This window comes from Lathamus discolor, unplaced genomic scaffold (assembly GCF_037157495.1).
Source record: "Lathamus discolor isolate bLatDis1 unplaced genomic scaffold, bLatDis1.hap1 Scaffold_70, whole genome shotgun sequence".
NCBI classification, from domain to species: Eukaryota; Metazoa; Chordata; class Aves; order Psittaciformes; family Psittacidae; genus Lathamus; species Lathamus discolor.
In genome coordinates this window covers 1,490,208-1,515,233 of record NW_027069385.1, presented here as the reverse complement: position 1 = coordinate 1,515,233, position 25,026 = coordinate 1,490,208, and positions in this window count along the sequence as shown.

The following is a 25,026-nucleotide window of genomic DNA, read 5'->3' as shown; positions in this document are numbered from 1 at the left end:
TGAAACGCTATGTTTTGCATTGAAACTCTAAAGTTCTACATTTAAACGCTACGTTCTGCATTGAAACGCTAAGTTCTGCTTTGATACAGTAATTTCTGCATTGAAAAGCTAAGTTCTGCATTGAAACTCTAAAGTTCTACATTGAAAAGCTAAGCTCTGCATTGAAACGCTAAGTTCTTCATTGAAAGGTACATTCTGCATTGAAACACTCTGTTCTGCATTGAAACGCTACGTTCTGCTTTGAATTGAAAAAGATCTGCATTGAAAGGATAAGGCGTGCATTGAAACGCTAAGTTCTCCATTGAAACGCTATGTTTTGCATTGAAACACTAAAGTTCTACATTGAAACGCTAAGCTCTGCATTGAAACGCTAAGTTCTGCATTGAAACACTAAGTTCTGCTTTGACACGGTACATTTTGCATTGAAACGCTAAGTTCCACATTGAAATGCTAAGTTCCGCATTGAAACACTAAGTTCTGCACTGTAACGCTAAGTTGTGCATTGAAACGTTAATGTCTGCATTGAAACAAAAAGTTCTGCATTGAAAGGCTAAGTTCTGCATTGTCACACTAATTTCTGAATTGAAACGGTAAGTTCTCATATGAAACGCTAAGCTCTGCATTGAAAAGCTAAGCTCTGCATTGAAAGACTAAGTTCTGCTTTGAAACGGTAATTTCTGCGTTGAAACGTTACGTTCTCCATTGAAATGCTTTTTTCTGCGTTGAAACGTTAATTTCTACATTGTAACGCTAATTTCTGCATTGAAACAGTAAGTGTAACAAGGGGGACAGAAAAATCACAAAATGGAATATATAAACCTTTAGAATCAGTTTTAAGTAATGTTAAGTTTGATGGCTTTGTAACAGAAGCAATGGAAAATCACTAAAGTGCATGATACATTGAAAAAAATATAGAGTGCAGCTAGAGAACACACTGAGCATTCTTGTAGAAGATAAATTGTTATAGTTGACAGAGTTTTAAGAAAAACAGTCTAGAGGAACAGGACACAGGGATAAGGAGTAACTGGGAATGGCAGGTGTCCAGCGTGGGCTACAGTTAAACTAACCGATAAGTAGGAGGATAGGAGGATTATTATGTCTCCTGTGCTAAGGAACCAATTAAACTGGTATGAGCATCTACTGCGCGTGCTCCAAAGGCTGCCAGAAGTAATGAAGATTGTTGGAAGAAGTAAACGACCCTCAGAGACCACCACCACAATTCTGTACGCATGCGGGGAACTTTCTGGAAAATGACGTTATGTATGTATGCCCAGGGACTATATAAGGACAGCTTGTGGAGCAACAGGGAGACACACGTCAGGAGGAGCTATCCACTGTGTCTCCCGGCGCCGCAATAAAGAATACCTGCTTGTCAGCTTGAAAACTTTGTTGGCAAGTTTGTTCCTGGAGTTTTGTCTGAATCATAAGTTGTAATCTGAAACGCTAAGTTCTCCTTTGAAACGCTAAGTTCTGCATTGAAACGCTAATGTCTGCATTGAAACAGTAAGTTGTAATCTGAAACCCTAAGTTCTCCTTTGAAATGGTAAGTTCTGCATTGAAACGCTAAGGACTGCATTGAAACAATAAGTTGTAATCTGAAACGCTAAGTTCTACATTGAAACGCTAAGTTCTACATCGAAACGCTAAGTTCTGCATTGAAACGTTAATGTCTGCATTGTAACAATAAGTTCTCCTTTGAAACGCTAAGTTATGCATTGAAACGCTGATGTCTGCATTGAAACAATAAGTTGTAATCAGAAACGCTAAGTTCTGCACTGAAACGCTAAGCTCTGCATTAAAACAGTTAGTACTGAATTGAAACGCTATGTTCTGCATTGAAACGCTAAGTAGTGCATTGGAACTCTAAAGTTCTACATTGAAACACTAATTTCTGCATTGAAACGCCAAGTTCTGCATTGAAAGGTACATTCAGCATTGAAACGCTCTGTTCCACATTGAAACGCTAAGTTCTTCATTGAAAGGTACATTCTGCATTGAAACACTCTGTTCTGCATTGAAACGCTACGTTCTGCTTTGAATTGAAAAAGATCTGCATTGAAAGGATAAGGCGTGCATTGAAACGCTAAGTTCTCCATTGAAACGCTATGTTTTGCATTGAAACACTAAAGTTCTACATTGAAACGCTAAGCTCTGCATTGAAACGCTAAGTTCTGCATTGAAACACTAAGTTCTGCTTTGACACGGTACATTTTGCATTGAAACGCTAAGTTCCACATTGAAATGCTAAGTTCCGCATTGAAACACTAAGTTCTGCACTGTAACGCTAAGTTGTGCATTGAAACGTTAATGTCTGCATTGAAACAAAAAGTTCTGCATTGAAAGGCTAAGTTCTGCATTGTCACACTAATTTCTGAATTGAAACGGTAAGTTCTCATATGAAACGCTAAGCTCTGCATTGAAAAGCTAAGCTCTGCATTGAAAGACTAAGTTCTGCTTTGAAACGGTAATTTCTGCGTTGAAACGCTACGTTCTCCATTGAAATGCTTTTTTCTGCGTTGAAACGTTAATTTCTACATTGTAACGCTAATTTCTGCATTGAAACAGTAAGTGTAACAAGGGGGACAGAAAAATCACAAAATGGAATATACAAACCTTTAGAATCAGTTTTAAGTAATGTTAAGTTTGATGGCTTTGTAACAGAAGCAATGGAAAATCACTAAAGTGCATGATACATTGAAAAAAATATAGAGTGCAGCTAGAGAACACACTGAGCATTCTTGTAGAAGATAAATTGTTATAGTTGACAGAGTTTTAAGAAAAACAGTCTAGAGGAACAGGACACAGGGATAAGGAGTAACTGGGAATGGCAGGTGTCCAGCGTGGGCTACAGTTAAACTAACCGATAAGTAGGAGGATAGGAGGATTATTATGTCTCCTGTGCTAAGGAACCAATTAAACTGGTATGAGCATCTACTGCGCGTGCTCCAAAGGCTGCCAGAAGTAATGAAGATTGTTGGAAGAAGTAAACGACCCTCAGAGACCACCACCACAATTCTGTACGCATGCGGGGAACTTTCTGGAAAATGACGTTATGTATGTATGCCCAGGGACTATATAAGGACAGCTTGTGGAGCAACAGGGAGACACACGTCAGGAGGAGCTATCCACTGTGTCTCCCGGCGCCGCAATAAAGAATACCTGCTTGTCAGCTTGAAAACTTTGTTGGCAAGTTTGTTCCTGGAGTTTTGTCTGAATCATAAGTTGTAATCTGAAACGCTAAGTTCTCCTTTGAAACGCTAAGTTCTGCATTGAAACGCTAATGTCTGCATTGAAACAGTAAGTTGTAATCTGAAACCCTAAGTTCTCCTTTGAAATGGTAAGTTCTGCATTGAAACGCTAAGGACTGCATTGAAACAATAAGTTGTAATCTGAAACGCTAAGTTCTACATTGAAACGCTAAGTTCTACATCGAAACGCTAAGTTCTGCATTGAAACGTTAATGTCTGCATTGTAACAATAAGTTCTCCTTTGAAACGCTAAGTTATGCATTGAAACGCTGATGTCTGCATTGAAACAATAAGTTGTAATCAGAAACGCTAAGTTCTGCACTGAAACGCTAAGCTCTGCATTAAAACAGTTAGTACTGAATTGAAACGCTATGTTCTGCATTGAAACGCTAAGTAGTGCATTGGAACTCTAAAGTTCTACATTGAAACACTAATTTCTGCATTGAAACGCCAAGTTCTGCATTGAAAGGTACATTCAGCATTGAAACGCTCTGTTCCACATTGAAACGCTAAGTTCTTCATTGAAAGGTACATTCTGCATTGAAACACTCTGTTCTGCATTGAAACGCTACGTTCTGCTTTGAATTGAAAAAGATCTGCATTGAAAGGATAAGGCGTGCATTGAAACGCTAAGTTCTCCATTGAAACGCTATGTTTTGCATTGAAACTCTAAAGTTCTACATTGAAACGCTAAGCTCTGCATTGAAACGCTAAGTTCTGCATTGAAACACTAAGTTCTGCTTTGACACGGTACATTTTGCATTGAAACGCTAAGTTCCACATTGAAATGCTAAGTTCCGCATTGAAACACTAAGTTCTGCACTGTAACGCTAAGTTGTGCATTGAAACGTTAATGTCTGCATTGAAACAAAAAGTTCTGCATTGAAAGGCTAAGTTCTGCATTGTCACACTAATTTCTGAATTGAAACGGTAAGTTCTCATATGAAACGCTAAGCTCTGCATTGAAAAGCTAAGCTCTGCATTGAAAGACTAAGTTCTGCTTTGAAACGGTAATTTCTGCGTTGAAACGCTACGTTCTCCATTGAAATGCTTTTTTCTGCGTTGAAACGTTAATTTCTACATTGTAACGCTAATTTCTGCATTGAAACAGTAAGTGTAACAAGGGGGACAGAAAAATCACAAAATGGAATATACAAACCTTTAGAATCAGTTTTAAGTAATGTTAAGTTTGATGGCTTTGTAACAGAAGCAATGGAAAATCACTAAAGTGCATGATACATTGAAAAAAATATAGAGTGCAGCTAGAGAACACACTGAGCATTCTTGTAGAAGATAAATTGTTATAGTTGACAGAGTTTTAAGAAAAACAGTCTAGAGGAACAGGACACAGGGATAAGGAGTAACTGGGAATGGCAGGTGTCCAGCGTGGGCTACAGTTAAACTAACCGATAAGTAGGAGGATAGGAGGATTATTATGTCTCCTGTGCTAAGGAACCAATTAAACTGGTATGAGCATCTACTGCGCGTGCTCCAAAGGCTGCCAGAAGTAATGAAGATTGTTGGAAGAAGTAAACGACCCTCAGAGACCACCACCACAATTCTGTACGCATGCGGGGAACTTTCTGGAAAATGACGTTATGTATGTATGCCCAGGGACTATATAAGGACAGCTTGTGGAGCAACAGGGAGACACACGTCAGGAGGAGCTATCCACTGTGTCTCCCGGCGCCGCAATAAAGAATACCTGCTTGTCAGCTTGAAAACTTTGTTGGCAAGTTTGTTCCTGGAGTTTTGTCTGAATCATAAGTTGTAATCTGAAACGCTAAGTTCTCCTTTGAAACGCTAAGTTCTGCATTGAAACGCTAATGTCTGCATTGAAACAGTAAGTTGTAATCTGAAACCCTAAGTTCTCCTTTGAAATGGTAAGTTCTGCATTGAAACGCTAAGGACTGCATTGAAACAATAAGTTGTAATCTGAAACGCTAAGTTCTACATTGAAACGCTAAGTTCTACATCGAAACGCTAAGTTCTGCATTGAAACGTTAATGTCTGCATTGTAACAATAAGTTCTCCTTTGAAACGCTAAGTTATGCATTGAAACGCTGATGTCTGCATTGAAACAATAAGTTGTAATCAGAAACGCTAAGTTCTGCACTGAAACGCTAAGCTCTGCATTAAAACAGTTAGTACTGAATTGAAACGCTATGTTCTGCATTGAAACGCTAAGTAGTGCATTGGAACTCTAAAGTTCTACATTGAAACACTAATTTCTGCATTGAAACGCCAAGTTCTGCATTGAAAGGTACATTCAGCATTGAAACGCTCTGTTCCACATTGAAACGCTAAGTTCTTCATTGAAAGGTACATTCTGCATTGAAACACTCTGTTCTGCATTGAAACGCTACGTTCTGCTTTGAATTGAAAAAGATCTGCATTGAAAGGATAAGGCGTGCATTGAAACGCTAAGTTCTCCATTGAAACGCTATGTTTTGCATTGAAACTCTAAAGTTCTACATTTAAACGCTACGTTCTGCATTGAAACGCTAAGTTCTGCTTTGATACAGTAATTTCTGCATTGAAAAGCTAAGTTCTGCATTGAAACTCTAAAGTTCTACATTGAAAAGCTAAGCTCTGCATTGAAACGCTAAGTTCTTCATTGAAAGGTACATTCTGCATTGAAACACTCTGTTCTGCATTGAAACGCTACGTTCTGCTTTGAATTGAAAAAGATCTGCATTGAAAGGATAAGGCGTGCATTGAAACGCTAAGTTCTCCATTGAAACGCTATGTTTTGCATTGAAACACTAAAGTTCTACATTGAAACGCTAAGCTCTGCATTGAAACGCTAAGTTCTGCATTGAAACACTAAGTTCTGCTTTGACACGGTACATTTTGCATTGAAACGCTAAGTTCCACATTGAAATGCTAAGTTCCGCATTGAAACACTAAGTTCTGCACTGTAACGCTAAGTTGTGCATTGAAACGTTAATGTCTGCATTGAAACAAAAAGTTCTGCATTGAAAGGCTAAGTTCTGCATTGTCACACTAATTTCTGAATTGAAACGGTAAGTTCTCATATGAAACGCTAAGCTCTGCATTGAAAAGCTAAGCTCTGCATTGAAAGACTAAGTTCTGCTTTGAAACGGTAATTTCTGCGTTGAAACGTTACGTTCTCCATTGAAATGCTTTTTTCTGCGTTGAAACGTTAATTTCTACATTGTAACGCTAATTTCTGCATTGAAACAGTAAGTGTAACAAGGGGGACAGAAAAATCACAAAATGGAATATATAAACCTTTAGAATCAGTTTTAAGTAATGTTAAGTTTGATGGCTTTGTAACAGAAGCAATGGAAAATCACTAAAGTGCATGATACATTGAAAAAAATATAGAGTGCAGCTAGAGAACACACTGAGCATTCTTGTAGAAGATAAATTGTTATAGTTGACAGAGTTTTAAGAAAAACAGTCTAGAGGAACAGGACACAGGGATAAGGAGTAACTGGGAATGGCAGGTGTCCAGCGTGGGCTACAGTTAAACTAACCGATAAGTAGGAGGATAGGAGGATTATTATGTCTCCTGTGCTAAGGAACCAATTAAACTGGTATGAGCATCTACTGCGCGTGCTCCAAAGGCTGCCAGAAGTAATGAAGATTGTTGGAAGAAGTAAACGACCCTCAGAGACCACCACCACAATTCTGTACGCATGCGGGGAACTTTCTGGAAAATGACGTTATGTATGTATGCCCAGGGACTATATAAGGACAGCTTGTGGAGCAACAGGGAGACACACGTCAGGAGGAGCTATCCACTGTGTCTCCCGGCGCCGCAATAAAGAATACCTGCTTGTCAGCTTGAAAACTTTGTTGGCAAGTTTGTTCCTGGAGTTTTGTCTGAATCATAAGTTGTAATCTGAAACGCTAAGTTCTCCTTTGAAACGCTAAGTTCTGCATTGAAACGCTAATGTCTGCATTGAAACAGTAAGTTGTAATCTGAAACCCTAAGTTCTCCTTTGAAATGGTAAGTTCTGCATTGAAACAAGTTCCTGTGTGATGTACTGTAGGTTACCCTGCTCTTGCAGGGGGGTTGGACTAGATGATCTTTTTAGGTCCCTTCCAACCCTTGGGATTCTGTGATTCTGTGAAACGCTAAGGACTGCATTGAAACAATAAGTTGTAATCTGAAACGCTAAGTTCTACATTGAAACGCTAAGTTCTACATCGAAACGCTAAGTTCTGCATTGAAACGTTAATGTCTGCATTGTAACAATAAGTTCTCCTTTGAAACGCTAAGTTATGCATTGAAACGCTGATGTCTGCATTGAAACAATAAGTTGTAATCAGAAACGCTAAGTTCTGCACTGAAACGCTAAGCTCTGCATTAAAACAGTTAGTACTGAATTGAAACGCTATGTTCTGCATTGAAACGCTAAGTAGTGCATTGGAACTCTAAAGTTCTACATTGAAACACTAATTTCTGCATTGAAACGCCAAGTTCTGCATTGAAAGGTACATTCAGCATTGAAACGCTCTGTTCCACATTGAAACGCTAAGTTCTTCATTGAAAGGTACATTCTGCATTGAAACACTCTGTTCTGCATTGAAACGCTACGTTCTGCTTTGAATTGAAAAAGATCTGCATTGAAAGGATAAGGCGTGCATTGAAACGCTAAGTTCTCCATTGAAACGCTATGTTTTGCATTGAAACACTAAAGTTCTACATTGAAACGCTAAGCTCTGCATTGAAACGCTAAGTTCTGCATTGAAACACTAAGTTCTGCTTTGACACGGTACATTTTGCATTGAAACGCTAAGTTCCACATTGAAATGCTAAGTTCCGCATTGAAACACTAAGTTCTGCACTGTAACGCTAAGTTGTGCATTGAAACGTTAATGTCTGCATTGAAACAAAAAGTTCTGCATTGAAAGGCTAAGTTCTGCATTGAAACGCTATCTCTGCATTGAAGCGCTATGTTCTGCATTGATACGCTAAGTTCTGCATTGAAACGCTAAGTTTTGCATTGAAACGGTAAGTTATCACTTGTAACGCTAAGCTCTGCAATGAAACGCTAAGCTCTGCATTGAAACACTAAATTCGGCTTTGAAAAGGTACGTTCTGCGTTGAAAGGCGAAGGCATGCATTGAAACGCTAATGTCCGCATTGAAACAATAAGTTCTAATTTGAAACGCTAAGTTTTTCAATGAAAAAATACGTTCTGCATTGAAAGACTCCTCTCTGCTTTGAAACGGTATGTTCTGCTTTGAAACAGTACATTCTGCATTGAGACGGTAAGTTCTCACTTGAAACGCTAAGCTCTGCATTGAAACACAGAATTCTGCTTTGAAAAGGTACGTTCTGCATTGAAAGGCGAAGTTCTGCATTGAAACGCTACGTTCTGCTTTGAAATGAATAAGATCTGCATTGAAAGGCTAAGTTCTCCATTGAAATGCTATGTTTTGCATTGAAACACTATGTTATGCATTCAAAGGCTAAGCTCTGCATTGAAACACTAAGTTCTGCTTTGATACAGTAATTTCTGAATTGAAAAGCTTAGTTCTGCATTGAAATTCTAAAGTTTTACATTGAAACGCTAAGCTCTGCATTGAAACGCTAAGTTCTGCATTGAAACTCTAAGTTCTGCTTTGAAACGGTACATTTTGCATTGAAACGCTAAGTTCCGCGTTGAAATGCTAACTTCCACATTGAAACACTAAGTTCTGCATTGAATCGCTACTTTCTGCATTGAAACGCTAAGTTCCGCATTGAAACAGTAATTTCTGCATTAAAGCGCTAAGTTCTGCTTTGAAACGGTAAATTCTCACTTGAAATGCTAAGTTCTGCTTTGAAATGGTAAGTTCTGCTTTGAAACGCTAAGCTCTGCAATGAAACGCTAAGCTCTCCATTGAAACACTAAATTCTGCTTTGAAAAGGTACGTTCTGCATTGAAAGGCGAAGTTCTGCATTGAAACGCTAATGGCTGCATTGAAACAGTAAGTTCTAATTTGAAACGCTAAGTTCTGCAATGAAAGACTAATATCTGCATTGAAAGACTAAGTTCTGCTTTGAAACGGTACATTCTACATTCAAACTCCAAGTTGTGCATTGAAACATTAAAGTTCTACATTGAAATGCTAAGGTCTGCATTGAAACTGTAAGTTCTCCTTTGAAACGCTCAGTCCTGCATTGAAACGTTAATGTCTGCATTGAAACAATAAGTTCTAATTTGAAACGCTAAGTTCTGCAATGAAAGACTAAGTTCTGCATTGTCACACTAATTTCTGAATTGAAACGGTAAGTTCTCATATGAAACGCTAAGCTCTGCATTGAAAAGCTAAGCTCTGCATTGAAAGACTAAGTTCTGCTTTGAAACGGTAATTTCTGCGTTGAAACGCTACGTTCTCCATTGAAATGCTTTTTTCTGCGTTGAAACGTTAATTTCTACATTGTAACGCTAATTTCTGCATTGAAACAGTAAGTGTAACAAGGGGGACAGAAAAATCACAAAATGGAATATATAAACCTTTAGAATCAGTTTTAAGTAATGTTAAGTTTGATGGCTTTGTAACAGAAGCAATGGAAAATCACTAAAGTGCATGATACATTGAAAAAAATATAGAGTGCAGCTAGAGAACACACTGAGCATTCTTGTAGAAGATAAATTGTTATAGTTGACAGAGTTTTAAGAAAAACAGTCTAGAGGAACAGGACACAGGGATAAGGAGTAACTGGGAATGGCAGGTGTCCAGCGTGGGCTACAGTTAAACTAACCGATAAGTAGGAGGATAGGAGGATTATTATGTCTCCTGTGCTAAGGAACCAATTAAACTGGTATGAGCATCTACTGCGCGTGCTCCAAAGGCTGCCAGAAGTAATGAAGATTGTTGGAAGAAGTAAACGACCCTCAGAGACCACCACCACAATTCTGTACGCATGCGGGGAACTTTCTGGAAAATGACGTTATGTATGTATGCCCAGGGACTATATAAGGACAGCTTGTGGAGCAACAGGGAGACACACGTCAGGAGGAGCTATCCACTGTGTCTCCCGGCGCCGCAATAAAGAATACCTGCTTGTCAGCTTGAAAACTTTGTTGGCAAGTTTGTTCCTGGAGTTTTGTCTGAATCATAAGTTGTAATCTGAAACGCTAAGTTCTCCTTTGAAACGCTAAGTTCTGCATTGAAACGCTAATGTCTGCATTGAAACAGTAAGTTGTAATCTGAAACCCTAAGTTCTCCTTTGAAATGGTAAGTTCTGCATTGAAACGCTAAGGACTGCATTGAAACAATAAGTTGTAATCTGAAACGCTAAGTTCTACATTGAAACGATAGGTTCTACATCGAAACGCTAAGTTCTGCATTGAAACGTTAATGTCTGCATTGTAACAATAAGTTCTCCTTTGAAACGCTAAGTTATGCATTGAAACGCTGATGTCTGCATTGAAACAATAAGTTGTAATCAGAAACGCTAAGTTCTGCACTGAAACGCTAAGCTCTGCATTAAAACAGTTAGTACTGAATTGAAACGCTATGTTCTGCATTGAAACGCTAAGTAGTGCATTGGAACTCTAAAGTTCTACATTGAAACACTAATTTCTGCATTGAAACGCCAAGTTCTGCATTGAAAGGTACATTCAGCATTGAAACGCTCTGTTCCACATTGAAACGCTAAGTTCTTCATTGAAAGGTACATTCTGCATTGAAACACTCTGTTCTGCATTGAAACGCTACGTTCTGCTTTGAATTGAAAAAGATCTGCATTGAAAGGCTAAGGCGTGCATTGAAACGCTAAGTTCTCCATTGAAACGCTATGTTTTGCATTGAAACTCTAAAGTTCTACATTTAAACGCTACGTTCTGCATTGAAACGCTAAGTTCTGCTTTGATACAGTAATTTCTGCATTGAAAAGCTAAGTTCTGCTTTGAAACTCTAAAGTTCTACATTGAAAAGCTAAGCTCTGCATTGAAACGCTAAGTTCTGCATTGAAACGCTCTGTTCTGCAATGAAACGCTAAGTTCTGCATTGAAACAGTAATTTCAGCATTGAATCGCTAAGTTCTGCTTTGAAATGATGAGTTCTGAATGATACTGTTCTGCTTTGAAATGGTAAGTTCTTACATGAATCGCTTAGCTCTGCAATGAAACACTAAATTCTGCTTTGAAAAGGTACGTTCTGCATTGAAAGGTGAAGTTCTGCATTGAAACGCTAATGTCTGCATTGAAACAATAAGTTATAATTTAAAACGCTAAGTTCTGCAATGAAAGACTAAGATCTGCATTGAAAGACTAAGTTCTGCTTTGAAACGGTATGTTCTGCTTTGAAAAGATACATTTTGCATTGAAACTCTAAGGTCTCCAGTGAAACAATAAGTTCTGCACTGAAACGCTAAGATCTGCATTGAAACACTAAGTTCTGCTTTCAAACACTAAGGTCTGCATCGAAACAGCAAGTTGTCCTTTGAAACGCTAAGTTATGCATTGAAACGCTGATTTCTGCATTGAAACACTTTTTTTTTTAATCTGAAACACTAAAGTCTACATTGAAACGCAAAGTTCTGCATTGAAACGCTAACTTCTGCATTCCAATGGTAAGTTCTGAATTGAAACGCTTAGTTCAGCATGGAAAAGATTGGTTCTGCATTGAAACACTAAAGTTCTACATTGAAACGCTAAGCTCTGCATTGAAACGCTAAGTTCTGCATTGAAACACTAAGTTCTGCTTTGACACGGTACATTTTGCATTGAAACGCTAAGTTCCACATTGAAATGCTAAGTTCCGCATTGAAACACTAAGTTCTGCACTGTAACGCTAAGTTGTGCATTGAAACGCTAATGTCTGCATTGAAACAAAAAGTTCTGCATTGAAAGGCAAAGTTCTGCATTGAAACGCTATCTCTGCATTGAAGCGCTATGTTCTGCATTGAAACGCTAAGTTCTGCATTGAAACGCTAAGTTTTGCATTGAAACGGTAAGTTATCACTTGTAACGCTAAGCTCTGCAATGAAACGCTAAGCTCTGCATTGAAACACTAAATTCGGCTTTGAAAAGGTACGTTCTGCGTTGAAAGGCGAAGGCATGCATTGAAACGCTAATGTCCGCATTGAAACAATAAGTTCTAATTTGAAACGCTAAGTTTTTCAATGAAAAAATACGTTCTGCATTGAAAGACTCCTCTCTGCTTTGAAACGGTATGTTCTGCTTTGAAACAGTACATTCTGCATTGAGACGGTAAGTTCTCACTTGAAACGCTAAGCTCTGCATTGAAACACAGAATTCTGCTTTGAAAAGGTACGTTCTGCATTGAAAGGCGAAGTTCTGCATTGAAACGCTACGTTCTGCTTTGAAATGAATAAGATCTGCATTGAAAGGCTAAGTTCTCCATTGAAATGCTATGTTTTGCATTGAAACACTATGTTATGCATTCAAAGGCTAAGCTCTGCATTGAAACACTAAGTTCTGCTTTGATACAGTAATTTCTGAATTGAAAAGCTTAGTTCTGCATTGAAATTCTAATGTTTTACATTGAAACGCTAAGCTCTGCATTGAAACGCTAAGTTCTGCATTGAAACTCTAAGTTCTGCTTTGAAACGGTACATTTTGCATTGAAACGCTAAGTTCCGCGTTGAAATGCTAACTTCCACATTGAAACACTAAGTTCTGCATTGAATCGCTACTTTCTGCATTGAAACGCTAAGTTCCGCATTGAAACAGTAATTTCTGCATTAAAGCGCTAAGTTCTGCTTTGAAACGGTAAATTCTCACTTGAAATGCTAAGTTCTGCTTTGAAATTGTAAGTTCTCACTTGAAAAACTAAGCTCTGCAATGAAACGCTAAGCTCTCCATTGAAACACTAAATTCTGCTTTGAAAAGGTACGTTATGCATTGAAACGCGAATGTCTGCATTGAAACAATAAGTTCTAATTTGAATCGCTAAGTTCTGCAATGAAAGACTAAGTTCTGCATTGTCACACTAATTTCTGAATTGAAACGGTAAGTTCTCATATGAAACGCTAAGCTCTGCATTGAAAAGCTAAGCTCTGCATTGAAAGACTAAGTTCTGCTTTGAAACGGTAATTTCTGCGTTGAAACGCTACGTTCTCCATTGAAATGCTTTTTTCTGCGTTGAAACGTTAATTTCTACATTGTAACGCTAATTTCTGCATTGAAACAGGAAGTGTAACAAGGGGGACAGAAAAATCACAAAATGGAATATATAAACCTTTAGAATCAGTTTTAAGTAATGTTAAGTTTGATGGCTTTGTAACAGAAGCAATGGAAAATCACTAAAGTGCATGATACATTGAAAAAAATATAGAGTGCAGCTAGAGAACACACTGAGCATTCTTGTAGAAGATAAATTGTTATAGTTGACAGAGTTTTAAGAAAAACAGTCTAGAGGAACAGGACACAGGGATAAGGAGTAACTGGGAATGGCAGGTGTCCAGCGTGGGCTACAGTTAAACTAACCGATAAGTAGGAGGATAGGAGGATTATTATGTCTCCTGTGCTAAGGAACCAATTAAACTGGTATGAGCATCTACTGCGCGTGCTCCAAAGGCTGCCAGAAGTAATGAAGATTGTTGGAAGAAGTAAACGACCCTCAGAGACCACCACCACAATTCTGTACGCATGCGGGGAACTTTCTGGAAAATGACGTTATGTATGTATGCCCAGGGACTATATAAGGACAGCTTGTGGAGCAACAGGGAGACACACGTCAGGAGGAGCTATCCACTGTGTCTCCCGGCGCCGCAATAAAGAATACCTGCTTGTCAGCTTGAAAACTTTGTTGGCAAGTTTGTTCCTGGAGTTTTGTCTGAATCATAAGTTGTAATCTGAAACGCTAAGTTCTCCTTTGAAACGCTAAGTTCTGCATTGAAACGCTAATGTCTGCATTGAAACAGTAAGTTGTAATCTGAAACCCTAAGTTCTCCTTTGAAATGGTAAGTTCTGCATTGAAACGCTAAGGACTGCATTGAAACAATAAGTTGTAATCTGAAACGCTAAGTTCTACATTGAAACGCTAAGTTCTACATCGAAACGCTAAGTTCTGCATTGAAACGTTAATGTCTGCATTGTAACAATAAGTTCTCCTTTGAAACGCTAAGTTATGCATTGAAACGCTGATGTCTGCATTGAAACAATAAGTTGTAATCAGAAACGCTAAGTTCTGCACTGAAACGCTAAGCTCTGCATTAAAACAGTTAGTACTGAATTGAAACGCTATGTTCTGCATTGAAACGCTAAGTAGTGCATTGGAACTCTAAAGTTCTACATTGAAACACTAATTTCTGCATTGAAACGCCAAGTTCTGCATTGAAAGGTACATTCAGCATTGAAACGCTCTGTTCCACATTGAAACGCTAAGTTCTTCATTGAAAGGTACATTCTGCATTGAAACACTCTGTTCTGCATTGAAACGCTACGTTCTGCTTTGAATTGAAAAAGATCTGCATTGAAAGGCTAAGGCGTGCATTGAAACGCTAAGTTCTCCATTGAAACGCTATGTTTTGCATTGAAACACTAAAGTTCTACATTGAAACGCTAAGCTCTGCATTGAAACGCTAAGTTCTGCATTGAAACACTAAGTTCTGCTTTGACACGGTACATTTTGCATTGAAACGCTAAGTTCCACATTGAAATGCTAAGTTCCGCATTGAAACACTAAGTTCTGCACTGTAACGCTAAGTTGTGCATTGAAACGTTAATGTCTGCATTGAAACAAAAAGTTCTGCATTGAAAGGCTAAGTTCTGCATTGAAACGCTATCTCTGCATTGAAGCGCTATGTTCTGCATTGAAACGCTAAGTTCTGCATTGAAACGCTAAGTTTTGCATTGAAACGGTAAGTTATCACTTGTAACGCTAAGCTCTGCAATGAAACGCTAAGCTCTGCATTGAAACACTAAATTCGGCTTTGAAAAGGTACGTTCTGCGTTGAAAGGCGAAGGCATGCATTGAAACGCTAATGTCCGCATTGAAACAATAAGTTCTAATTTGAAACGCTAAGTTTTTCAATGAAAAAATACGTTCTGCATTGAAAGACTCCTCTCTGCTTTGAAACGGTATGTTCTGCTTTGAAACAGTACATTCTGCATTGAGACGGTAAGTTCTCACTTGAAACGCTAAGCTCTGCATTGAAACACAGAATTCTGCTTTGAAAAGGTACGTTCTGCATTGAAAGGCGAAGTTCTGCATTGAAACGCTACGTTCTGCTTTGAAATGAATAAGATCTGCATTGAAAGGCTAAGTTCTCCATTGAAATGCTATGTTTTGCATTGAAACACTATGTTATGCATTCAAAGGCTAAGCTCTGCATTGAAACACTAAGTTCTGCTTTGATACAGTAATTTCTGAATTGAAAAGCTTAGTTCTGCATTGAAATTCTAAAGTTTTACATTGAAACGCTAAGCTCTGCATTGAAACGCTAAGTTCTGCATTGAAACTCTAAGTTCTGCTTTGAAACGGTACATTTTGCATTGAAACGCTAAGTTCCGCGTTGAAATGCTAACTTCCACATTGAAACACTAAGTTCTGCATTGAATCGCTACTTTCTGCATTGAAACGCTAAGTTCCGCATTGAAACAGTAATTTCTGCATTAAAGCGCTAAGTTCTGCTTTGAAACGGTAAATTCTCACTTGAAATGCTAAGTTCTGCTTTGAAATTGTAAGTTCTCACTTGAAAAACTAAGCTCTGCAATGAAACGCTAAGCTCTCCATTGAAACACTAAATTCTGCTTTGAAAAGGTACGTTATGCATTGAAACGCGAATGTCTGCATTGAAACAATAAGTTCTAATTTGAATCGCTAAGTTCTGCTATGAAAGACTAAGTTCTGCATTGTCACACTGATTTCTGAATTGAAACGGTAAGTTCTCCCTTGAAAGGCTAAGCTCTGCATTGAAACTCTCTGTTCTGCATTGAAACGCTAAGTTCTGCATTGAAGCCATAATTTCTGCATTGAAACGCTAAGTTCTGCTTTGAAATGGTAAGTTCTGCTTTGAAACGCTAAGCTCTGCAATGAAACGCTAAGCTCTCCATTGAAACACTAAATTCTGCTTTGAAAAGGTACGTTCTGCATTGAAAGGCGAAGTTCTGCATTGAAACGCTAATGGCTGCATTGAAACAGTAAGTTCTAATTTGAAACGCTAAGTTCTGCAATGAAAGACTAATATCTGCATTGAAAGACTAAGTTCTGCTTTGAAACAGTACATTCTACATTCAAACTCCAAGTTGTGCATTGAAACATTAAAGTTCTACATTGAAATGCTAAGGTCTGCATTGAAACTGTAAGTTCTCCTTTGAAACGCTCAGTCCTGCATTGAAACGTTAATGTCTGCATTGAAACAATAAGTTCTAATTTGAAACGCTAAGTTCTGCAATGAAAGACTAAGTTCTGCATTGTCACACTAATTTCTGAATTGAAACGGTAAGTTCTCATATGAAACGCTAAGCTCTGCATTGAAAAGCTAAGCTCTGCATTGAAAGACTAAGTTCTGCTTTGAAACGGTAATTTCTGCGTTGAAACGCTACGTTCTCCATTGAAATGCTTTTTTCTGCGTTGAAACGTTAATTTCTACATTGTAACGCTAATTTCTGCATTGAAACAGTAAGTGTAACAAGGGGGACAGAAAAATCACAAAATGGAATATATAAACCTTTAGAATCAGTTTTAAGTAATGTTAAGTTTGATGGCTTTGTAACAGAAGCAATGGAAAATCACTAAAGTGCATGATACATTGAAAAAAATATAGAGTGCAGCTAGAGAACACACTGAGCATTCTTGTAGAAGATAAATTGTTATAGTTGACAGAGTTTTAAGAAAAACAGTCTAGAGGAACAGGACACAGGGATAAGGAGTAACTGGGAATGGCAGGTGTCCAGCGTGGGCTACAGTTAAACTAACCGATAAGTAGGAGGATAGGAGGATTATTATGTCTCCTGTGCTAAGGAACCAATTAAACTGGTATGAGCATCTACTGCGCGTGCTCCAAAGGCTGCCAGAAGTAATGAAGATTGTTGGAAGAAGTAAACGACCCTCAGAGACCACCACCACAATTCTGTACGCATGCGGGGAACTTTCTGGAAAATGACGTTATGTATGTATGCCCAGGGACTATATAAGGACAGCTTGTGGAGCAACAGGGAGACACACGTCAGGAGGAGCTATCCACTGTGTCTCCCGGCGCCGCAATAAAGAATACCTGCTTGTCAGCTTGAAAACTTTGTTGGCAAGTTTGTTCCTGGAGTTTTGTCTGAATCATAAGTTGTAATCTGAAACGCTAAGTTCTCCTTTGAAACGCTAAGTTCTGCATTGAAACGCTAATGTCTGCATTGAAACAGTAAGTTGTAATCTGAAACCCTAAGTTCTCCTTTGAAATGGTAAGTTCTGCATTGAAACGCTAAGGACTGCATTGAAACAATAAGTTGTAATCTGAAACGCTAAGTTCTACATTGAAACGCTAAGTTCTACATCGAAACGCTAAGTTCTGCATTGAAACGTTAATGTCTGCATTGTAACAATAAGTTCTCCTTTGAAACGCTAAGTTATGCATTGAAACGCTGATGTCTGCATTGAAACAATAAGTTGTAATCAGAAACGCTAAGTTCTGCACTGAAACGCTAAGCTCTGCATTAAAACAGTTAGTACTGAATTGAAACGCTATGTTCTGCATTGAAACGCTAAGTAGTGCATTGGAACTCTAAAGTTCTACATTGAAACACTAATTTCTGCATTGAAACGCCAAGTTCTGCATTGAAAGGTACATTCAGCATTGAAACGCTCTGTTCCACATTGAAACGCTAAGTTCTTCATTGAAAGGTACATTCTGCATTGAAACACTCTGTTCTGCATTGAAACGCTACGTTCTGCTTTGAATTGAAAAAGATCTGCATTGAAAGGCTAAGGCGTGCATTGAAACGCTAAGTTCTCCATTGAAACGCTATGTTTTGCATTGAAACTCTAAAGTTCTACATTTAAACGCTACGTTCTGCATTGAAACGCTAAGTTCTGCTTTGATACAGTAATTTCTGCATTGAAAAGCTAAGTTCTGCATTGAAACTCTAAAGTTCTACATTGAAAAGCTAAGCTCTGCATTGAAACGCTAAGTTCTGCATTGAAACGCTCTGTTCTGCAATGAAACGCTAAGTTCTGCATTGAAACAGTAATTTCAGCATTGAATCGCTAAGTTCTGCTTTGAAATGATGAGTTCTGAATGATACTGTTCTGCTTTGAAATGGTAAGTTCTTACATGAATCGCTTAGCTCTGCAATGAAACACTAAATTCTGCTTTGAAAAGGTACGTTCTGCATTGAAAGGTGAAGTTCTGCATTGAAACGCTAATGTCTGCATTGAAACAATAAGTTATAATTTAAAACGCTAAGTTCTGCAATGAAAGACTAAGATCTGCATTGAAAGACTAAGTTCTGCTTTGAAACGGTATGTTCTGCTTTGAAAAGATACATTTTGCATTGAAACTCTAAGGTCTCCAGTGAAACAATAAGTTCTGCACTGAAACGCTAAGATCTGCATTGAAACACTAAGTTCTGCTTTCAAACACTAAGGTCTGCATCGAAACAGCAAGTTGTCCTTTGAAACGCTAAGTTATGCATTGAAACGCTGATTTCTGCATTGAAACACTTTTTTTTTTAATCTGAAACACTAAAGTCTACATTGAAACGCAAAGTTCTGCATTGAAACGCTAACTTCTGCATTCCAATGGTAAGTTCTGAATTGAAACGCTTAGTTCAGCATGGAAAAGATTGGTTCTGCATTGAAACACTAAAGTTCTACATTGAAACGCTAAGCTCTGCATTGAAACGCTAAGTTCTGCATTGAAACACTAAGTTCTGCTTTGACACGGTACATTTTGCATTGAAACGCTAAGTTCCACATTGAAATGCTAAGTTCCGCATTGAAACACTAAGTTCTGCACTGTAACGCTAAGTTGTGCATTGAAACGTTAATGTCTGCATTGAAACAAAAAGTTCTGCATTGAAAGGCTAAGTTCTGCATTGAAACGCTATCTCTGCATTGAAGCGCTATGTTCTGCATTGAAACGCTAAGTTCTGCATTGAAACGCTAAGTTTTGCATTGAAACGGTAAGTTATCACTTGTAACGCTAAGCTCTGCAATGAAACGCTAAGCTCTGCATTGAAACACTAAATTCGGCTTTGAAAAGGTACGTTCTGCGTTGAAAGGCGAAGGCATGCATTGAAACGCTAATGTCCGCATTGAAACAATAAGTTCTAATTTGAAACGCTAAGTTTTTCAATGAAAAAATACGTTCTGCATTGAAAGACTCCTCTCTGCTTTGAAACGGTATGTTCTGCTTTGAAACAGTACATTCTGCATTGAGACGGTAAGTTCTCACTTGAAACGCTAAGCTCTGCATTGAAACACAGAATTCTGCTTTGAAAAGGTACGTTCTGCATTGAAAGGCGAAGTTCTGCATTGAAACGCTACGTTCTGCTTTGAAATGAATAAGATCTGCATTGAAAGGCTAAGTTCTCCATTGAAATGCTATGTTTTGCATTGAAACACTATGTTATGCATTCAAAGGCTAAGCTCTGCATTGAAACACTAAGTTCTGCTTTGATACAGTAATTTCTGAATTGAAAAGCTTAGTTCTGCATTGAAATTCTAAAGTTTTACATTGAAACGCTAAGCTCTGCATTGAAACGCTAAGTTCTGCATTGAAACTCTAAGTTCTGCTTTGAAACGGTACATTTTGCATTGAAACGCTAAGTTCCGCGTTGAAATGCTAACTTCCACATTGAAACACTAAGTTCTGCATTGAATCGCTACTTTCTGCATTGAAACGCTAAGTTCCGCATTGAAACAGTAATTTCTGCATTAAAGCGCTAAGTTCTGCTTTGAAACGGTAAATTCTCACTTGAAATGCTAAGTTCTGCTTTGAAATTGTAAGTTCTCACTTGAAAAACTAAGCTCTGCAATGAAACGCTAAGCTCTCCATTGAAACACTAAATTCTGCTTTGAAAAGGTACGTTATGCATTGAAACGCGAATGTCTGCATTGAAACAATAAGTTCTAATTTGAATCGCTAAGTTCTGCTATGAAAGACTAAGTTCTGCATTGTCACACTGATTTCTGAATTGAAACGGTAAGTTCTCCCTTGAAAGGCTAAGCTCTGCATTGAAACTCTCTGTTCTGCATTGAAACGCTAAGTTCTGCATTGAAGCCATAATTTCTGCATTGAAACGCTAAGTTCTGCTTTGAAATGGTAAGTTCTGCTTTGAAACGCTAAGCTCTGCAATGAAACGCTAAGCTCTCCATTGAAACACTAAATTCTGCTTTGAAAAGGTACGTTCTGCATTGAAAGGCGAAGTTCTGCATTGAAACGCTAATGGCTGCATTGAAACAGTAAGTTCTAATTTGAAACGCTAAGTTCTGCAATGAAAGACTAATATCTGCATTGAAAGACTAAGTTCTGCTTTGAAACAGTACATTCTACATTCAAACTCCAAGTTGTGCATTGAAACATTAAAGTTCTACATTGAAATGCTAAGGTCTGCATTGAAACTGTAAGTTCTCCTTTGAAACGCTCAGTCCTGCATTGAAACGTTAATGTCTGCATTGAAACAATAAGTTCTAATTTGAAACGCTAAGTTCTGCAATGAAAGACTAAGTTCTGCATTGTCACACTAATTTCTGAATTGAAACGGTAAGTTCTCATATGAAACGCTAAGCTCTGCATTGAAAAGCTAAGCTCTGCATTGAAAGACTAAGTTCTGCTTTGAAACGGTAATTTCTGCGTTGAAACGCTACGTTCTCCATTGAAATGCTTTTTTCTGCGTTGAAACGTTAATTTCTACATTGTAACGCTAATTTCTGCATTGAAACAGTAAGTGTAACAAGGGGGACAGAAAAATCACAAAATGGAATATATAAACCTTTAGAATCAGTTTTAAGTAATGTTAAGTTTGATGGCTTTGTAACAGAAGCAATGGAAAATCACTAAAGTGCATGATACATTGAAAAAAATATAGAGTGCAGCTAGAGAACACACTGAGCATTCTTGTAGAAGATAAATTGTTATAGTTGACAGAGTTTTAAGAAAAACAGTCTAGAGGAACAGGACACAGGGATAAGGAGTAACTGGGAATGGCAGGTGTCCAGCGTGGGCTACAGTTAAACTAACCGATAAGTAGGAGGATAGGAGGATTATTATGTCTCCTGTGCTAAGGAACCAATTAAACTGGTATGAGCATCTACTGCGCGTGCTCCAAAGGCTGCCAGAAGTAATGAAGATTGTTGGAAGAAGTAAACGACCCTCAGAGACCACCACCACAATTCTGTACGCATGCGGGGAACTTTCTGGAAAATGACGTTATGTATGTATGCCCAGGGACTATATAAGGACAGCTTGTGGAGCAACAGGGAGACACACGTCAGGAGGAGCTATCCACTGTGTCTCCCGGCGCCGCAATAAAGAATACCTGCTTGTCAGCTTGAAAACTTTGTTGGCAAGTTTGTTCCTGGAGTTTTGTCTGAATCATAAGTTGTAATCTGAAACGCTAAGTTCTCCTTTGAAACGCTAAGTTCTGCATTGAAACGCTAATGTCTGCATTGAAACAGTAAGTTGTAATCTGAAACCCTAAGTTCTCCTTTGAAATGGTAAGTTCTGCATTGAAACGCTAAGGACTGCATTGAAACAATAAGTTGTAATCTGAAACGCTAAGTTCTACATTGAAACGCTAAGTTCTACATCGAAACGCTAAGTTCTGCATTGAAACGTTAATGTCTGCATTGTAACAATAAGTTCTCCTTTGAAACGCTAAGTTATGCATTGAAACGCTGATGTCTGCATTGAAACAATAAGTTGTAATCAGAAACGCTAAGTTCTGCACTGAAACGCTAAGCTCTGCATTAAAACAGTTAGTACTGAATTGAAACGCTATGTTCTGCATTGAAACGCTAAGTAGTGCATTGGAACTCTAAAGTTCTACATTGAAACACTAATTTCTGCATTGAAACGCCAAGTTCTGCATTGAAAGGTACATTCAGCATTGAAACGCTCTGTTCCACATTGAAACGCTAAGTTCTTCATTGAAAGGTACATTCTGCATTGAAACACTCTGTTCTGCATTGAAACGCTACGTTCTGCTTTGAATTGAAAAAGATCTGCATTGAAAGGCTAAGGCGTGCATTGAAACGCTAAGTTCTCCATTGAAACGCTATGTTTTGCATTGAAACTCTAAAGTTCTACATTTAAACGCTACGTTCTGCATTGAAACGCTAAGTTCTGCTTTGATACAGTAATTTCTGCATTGAAAAGCTAAGTTCTGCATTGAAACTCTAAAGTTCTACATTGAAAAGCTAAGCTCTGCATTGAAACGCTAAGTTCTGCATTGAAACGCTCTGTTCTGCAATGAAACGCTAAGTTCTGCATTGAAACAGTAATTTCAGCATTGAATCGCTAAGTTCTGCTTTGAAATGATGAGTTCTGAATGATACTGTTCTGCTTTGAAATGGTAAGTTCTTACATGAATCGCTTAGCTCTGCAATGAAACACTAAATTCTGCTTTGAAAAGGTACGTTCTGCATTGAAAGGTGAAGTTCTGCATTGAAACGCTAATGTCTGCATTGAAACAATAAGTTATAATTTAAAACGCTAAGTTCTGCAATGAAAGACTAAGATCTGCATTGAAAGACTAAGTTCTGCTTTGAAACGGTATGTTCTGCTTTGAAAAGATACATTTTGCATTGAAACTCTAAGGTCTCCAGTGAAACAATAAGTTCTGCACTGAAACGCTAAGATCTGCATTGAAACACTAAGTTCTGCTTTCAAACACTAAGGTCTGCATCGAAACAGCAAGTTGTCCTTTGAAACGCTAAGTTATGCATTGAAACGCTGATTTCTGCATTGAAACACTTTTTTTTTTAATCTGAAACACTAAAGTCTACATTGAAACGCAAAGTTCTGCATTGAAACGCTAACTTCTGCATTCCAATGGTAAGTTCTGAATTGAAACGCTTAGTTCAGCATGGAAAAGATTGGTTCTGCATTGAAACACTAAAGTTCTACATTGAAACGCTAAGCTCTGCATTGAAACGCTAAGTTCTGCATTGAAACACTAAGTTCTGCTTTGACACGGTACATTTTGCATTGAAACGCTAAGTTCCACATTGAAATGCTAAGTTCCGCATTGAAACACTAAGTTCTGCACTGTAACGCTAAGTTGTGCATTGAAACGTTAATGTCTGCATTGAAACAAAAAGTTCTGCATTGAAAGGCTAAGTTCTGCATTGAAACGCTATCTCTGCATTGAAGCGCTATGTTCTGCATTGAAACGCTAAGTTCTGCATTGAAACGCTAAGTTTTGCATTGAAACGGTAAGTTATCACTTGTAACGCTAAGCTCTGCAATGAAACGCTAAGCTCTGCATTGAAACACTAAATTCGGCTTTGAAAAGGTACGTTCTGCGTTGAAAGGCGAAGGCATGCATTGAAACGCTAATGTCCGCATTGAAACAATAAGTTCTAATTTGAAACGCTAAGTTTTTCAATGAAAAAATACGTTCTGCATTGAAAGACTCCTCTCTGCTTTGAAACGGTATGTTCTGCTTTGAAACAGTACATTCTGCATTGAGACGGTAAGTTCTCACTTGAAACGCTAAGCTCTGCATTGAAACACAGAATTCTGCTTTGAAAAGGTACGTTCTGCATTGAAAGGCGAAGTTCTGCATTGAAACGCTACGTTCTGCTTTGAAATGAATAAGATCTGCATTGAAAGGCTAAGTTCTCCATTGAAATGCTATGTTTTGCATTGAAACACTATGTTATGCATTCAAAGGCTAAGCTCTGCATTGAAACACTAAGTTCTGCTTTGATACAGTAATTTCTGAATTGAAAAGCTTAGTTCTGCATTGAAATTCTAAAGTTTTACATTGAAACGCTAAGCTCTGCATTGAAACGCTAAGTTCTGCATTGAAACTCTAAGTTCTGCTTTGAAACGGTACATTTTGCATTGAAACGCTAAGTTCCGCGTTGAAATGCTAACTTCCACATTGAAACACTAAGTTCTGCATTGAATCGCTACTTTCTGCATTGAAACGCTAAGTTCCGCATTGAAACAGTAATTTCTGCATTAAAGCGCTAAGTTCTGCTTTGAAACGGTAAATTCTCACTTGAAATGCTAAGTTCTGCTTTGAAATTGTAAGTTCTCACTTGAAAAACTAAGCTCTGCAATGAAACGCTAAGCTCTCCATTGAAACACTAAATTCTGCTTTGAAAAGGTACGTTATGCATTGAAACGCGAATGTCTGCATTGAAACAATAAGTTCTAATTTGAATCGCTAAGTTCTGCTATGAAAGACTAAGTTCTGCATTGTCACACTGATTTCTGAATTGAAACGGTAAGTTCTCCCTTGAAAGGCTAAGCTCTGCATTGAAACTCTCTGTTCTGCATTGAAACGCTAAGTTCTGCATTGAAGCCATAATTTCTGCATTGAAACGCTAAGTTCTGCTTTGAAATGGTAAGTTCTGCTTTGAAACGCTAAGCTCTGCAATGAAACGCTAAGCTCTCCATTGAAACACTAAATTCTGCTTTGAAAAGGTACGTTCTGCATTGAAAGGCGAAGTTCTGCATTGAAACGCTAATGGCTGCATTGAAACAGTAAGTTCTAATTTGAAACGCTAAGTTCTGCAATGAAAGACTAAGATCTGCATTGAAAGACTAAGTTCTGCTTTGAAACGGTGCATTCTACATTCAAACTCCAAGTTGTGCATTGAAACATTAAAGTTCTACATTGAAATGCTAAGGTCTGCATTGAAACTGTAAGTTCTCCTTTGAAACGCTCAGTCC